At 35.7% G+C, this 4,322-nt stretch overlaps 1 long non-coding RNA gene across 2 annotated transcripts; it reads left to right on the top strand.

Moving 5' to 3' along the window:
* Positions 1-792: 792 nt before the first annotated feature.
* LOC108986575 lies at positions 793-3,414 on the top strand. Of its 2 annotated transcripts, none has more exons than XR_004801784.1 (3): positions 793-1,027; positions 1,996-2,103; positions 2,740-3,414. It is a non-coding gene; the product is annotated as an uncharacterized LOC108986575 (long non-coding RNA). The 2 variants fall into 2 exon arrangements; XR_004801783.1 differs by having other exon boundaries at positions 1,996-2,108.
* Positions 3,415-4,322: the final 908 nt, after the last annotated feature.

Genomic DNA, 4,322 nt, shown 5'->3' with positions numbered 1-4,322 from the left:
ATGTTTTCACATGTTTCATCAAGTTTTTTGGTTAACTATTTCTTGTCCATTTTTATCTTCCTTCAAATGAAAAATACAAGCGTTATTTAAATTTTATTTGTGTTGTCTCAGATATGTGCCCATATCGATGTTATGTAAGTCGATGGAGATTTTGCAAAGTCATAGAGATGGTGAAGACATGTGGAGATGCAGTTGGTGTTGCTTGTGTAGATTCTAGGCTAGGAGTTTGGACGTTGGTGTGTAAACACTTGTTTCTTTGTAGGGATGTTGTATTGTAATTTTTTTACATTTTGTTGATGCTATAAGTTGACCCATTTTATTGTGTCAATGCTTGCACATTCTTGACACCAGGGTGGTTGCACTGTTATGTGATTGTGGATGGCTAATTATATATCTGGTTGAGATATATTGGACTGCATACATATATTGCTCATTATTGGTCAGAAGGATTAGAAAATATGATGCAGCACGGAGTATGCTGGACAGACAATTACTAGGAAACTTCATGCCCAAAAATCTATTGAATGAGAATGATGCTGCTAGAAGTCTATCCAAATATCTTGCTCTACGTTTGAGATTTGAAATGGACATGGTGGCCTACTCCCTGTGTGAACTTGAAGGTGGCGCAAGTGAGAAAAAGGAAATTCAAGCCTATAGAGAATCCATTTTCCTCTGCTTATTGTGCACTTAAAGAACTCAAGGTATGGGTTCTTGAGGTTTAACATTGTTTTTACGAATGTATATTAGTTTACCAATCTATCTGCCACACTGTATTGCTGTTTGCAGCCCTGTTTCTCCAACAGAGTTAAGAAAGTTGGGAAGATGTCCACTGACTCCAGAATAAGCAGCACTGGTCCTATCTAGACTTGGTTTTAAGCGTTGAACTTACATTTATTTGGCTGGTTCTCATATTTATGGAGAAAAATCCAGGATGGATTCCTTCACCAGCCTCTATCCCAATTTGGTCACAAAGGAAACCATTCTAACTCCCAATGAACATGCACCTTTTAGAAATTTCTCTTCTCAGGTAAAAAACTAGTCTTCTCTGAAAAAGATAGGTTTATATACATACACAGTATGGAAACTCTCTCTTGAAATTCTTGGAAGAACTATTCCTTATATAGCCCACAAGACAAACTGAGAAGTAAGCAATGGGCACCTTGTTCAAAGGATTTAAAGTTGTACGTACTAACTGAATAGGATGCAAATCTCTAATTGGTAGTCGGTGTTCTTTATTTTGAATGCCATGAAATTTTGTCATTCATGAAAGCAAATTATATTGTAGTGCAAGGTTATTTTGCATTAAAATTGCACCATATACTTGCCTAGGAAAAGAATGAATTGATTAACACTATGTGCTGAACTAATTAGCACCATGTACTTGGTAAGTGATCTCGTAAGTGTCACTAATAATCACAGTCCCTTCCCTTATGTCATATGGTATTAATTAAGAGAGTGCATAAGATGGGTGCCTAGAGTTATACGGAACAGGATCCTTTCTATTTCACTTGAAATGGATGGTAATTGATAGTATACATTTACAATCTGGACTCCAATTCTCTACTCACGTTGGTTAACATATTTACTAATGATAAAGAGTTGTTGTGTATGCAGTTAGCTGCACTAGACTTTATTGCATGTGCAACTGCGGATATTTTTGCCATGACCGACTCTGGAAGCCAACTTTCATTCCTGGTGACTGGACTCGGAATCAAAATCATACCTCTTCATCAAATACTTATATTTCATAGCATATAATAGTAACAGTTTTTTGATAAGCAAGTTAATGTAATTATTAAAGAAAAGCTATAAGGGTGCTACCCAAATACACATGAATGTATAGGAGATGCACCTAAAAGCATCTAATGGTCACATAAAATAGAATCTCCAGAACTTTATATGTCACACTAAAATTCTGAGTTCTGCAGACCTGACATCATGTTAGATGCTTAAATTTCTAAATGTTGTTTTCCCCCTTTTGTCTTTATTTTGCAGGGCTCTGTGGGTTCTCTCCCAGTTTAGATGGTTGCTTCTTAGCTCTTCTTGCCAGCATCACCAAAGGGTCTGTGTTGTTCTACAATGTCATGGAGCTACAATCACATTGTGAGGTTACAGAGCTAATATTTCTCCCTTATGAGTGATGAAATGAATTAAAAAACCTGGACTCCACCTCAGTATATTTAACTATCATGATCAAATGCTTTTTTTAGTTGTCACTGTTCTCTCCTTTTTATGACATGATGAGAGGGAACTTTCTAAAAGTGCAGGTTTTGTGTTTGTAGCCATGAAATGGGCAATAATCTAGGATCTACCTTTTAGTTGTTAATATAGAAAGTTCATCTCTCTCTCTCTCCCTCCCATTGTTCCCCTCCTTTCTTCTGTCTCTTAATCCATACTTCTGCTGTTGTTTTCAAAATTTTGAAAGTTCAGGACAGCAGTCACATGAGCTATTATAAGCCTTAGGACATGCAAGATCTTATTTTTGCAGTCTAATTGCATTTTAGGACGAGTGGACCAGAAGTATTAATTGCCTTGAGGCATGGAATGTGGTGAGCTTTAGGAAAAATCTCTCATTATAATTGTGGATAATGATTTGAGTTAATCTTATTATATTCATGAAGGAGCAGATTTTCTGGCTTTTATGCATTTATTTGCTTGTTATTAAATTTGAAACAAAATTTTTTCCTTATGCACTATCTAGTTCATTTCATTTATATTCTTAATCAAATTGAATTTCAGATAGATGCTCATCGTGCACCTCTGGCTGCAATTGTCGGATGTTCCAATGGGATGTACATAGCAACTGCTTCTGAACAGGGAACCATAATCAGAGTCCATTTGGTTTATGATGCAACTAAGGTGGGAGTGGCACAACATCCATTCATTAGGACTTCATACATGTATCTATGGTACTTGATTTATCTATTTAAATCAGGTTTCCAGAGGCTGCCATTACAGATGGTCCACAAGAAAGGCAGAAAGCACATTGAATCCAATGTGGCCCTCACTTTAGAGCTCATAAGAAAATTAATTACTAAAAATTCTTCACCTCAATCAGTAGTATTTGAGAAAAACCTAACAAGAGAGAATGAAATTCGGAAGAGGGAGGATGCTTTATTACTGCGTGAGTATGAAGCTCAAAAAGAAAAGGACAAACTAATAGAGAGAGAAAATGTTGAAGAAGCAAGAGGACGAACTTCAAAGAAGGATAGTAGAGAATAGGGTTGTACGTATATTGTTGTGTCTATATTGGATTGTATCTCCTATAATAGTTTTTGGTTGGTTCTAAATGTAGATGTATGATGTTAGTTTTAAATGCAAATTGAATGATCGGATCCTTACATGTATGATATATTATCTATGAAGTCGAATTATGACAGCTTATATGGATATTCAGTTCAATGTACTGCATGGCAGTTGGCATGATTTTTGGAGTGATATTTGGCATTGACAAATATTTTTTTTATTGATCTTTGGAGTTGGCAATATTTTTGGAGGTAGTTAGCTTTAATTTTGGACTGGCAATGTCTATTCAAATTTGGATGTTGTATGCTTCCAAAGTTGTGGATGCTGCTTACTAGTAGAATTTATTGTATAACAACCGTGAATTAAATGACATCCACATATTTGCTTTTTGGCTTTTGGTTATGTTGGATGTGGAGTGGTTTCTGGGGTTTTTCTCGAGGAAGGGGGGGCTCTCATGAGCAAATAAACCTAATTAGAGATTTGTCAAAGATAGAGAGAGGCAGTACTAGAAGGCAAACCAAGCTATATAAAGTCTCTTGGCAGATTAGATTTGACTATCATAAGCAGTTAAGTAGTTTTTAAAAGCCTAGGTGCCTGTGAATTTAGCTACCGGTTGTCAACATTAAACCAAGTATCATCTGCTGTACATTGTCTGCTGTGACAGTTTCTGCTGATGATCAGCAATTTAGTCCGCCTATTTATTATTTTATTCGATGACCAAAGAGGTGAAGTTTAAAGGTTATTGGTTCTTATATTTAGATCTTCTGAAGTTTATAACTCTATATCAAAATTTGAAAGCATTTAGATTGATAATGTCGTGTTACTTGTAAAAAAGAATAAGATTGATATGTTGTACCAAATGAATGGATTTTTTAACCCATCATGCCTTCCAGGGATATTCAGAAAGCCACACAGAATTTTCTGCAGTCAACCCAACAAGTAGCCAAATACATAACTCAATTTGCTGATTATAATGAATATGGTGGTCCTACTTGTTCGGAAAATATCTGCAATATTTATGCATTTGATCCCTATCCCCCTTCAATTTTTCTTTCGTGGAAACAAACTTTGGAGCT

Source organism: Juglans regia, chromosome 6 (assembly GCF_001411555.2).
Source record: "Juglans regia cultivar Chandler chromosome 6, Walnut 2.0, whole genome shotgun sequence".
Lineage (NCBI taxonomy): Eukaryota > Viridiplantae > Streptophyta > Magnoliopsida > Fagales > Juglandaceae > Juglans > Juglans regia.
This window is presented reverse-complemented; position numbering and strand designations above follow the sequence as displayed.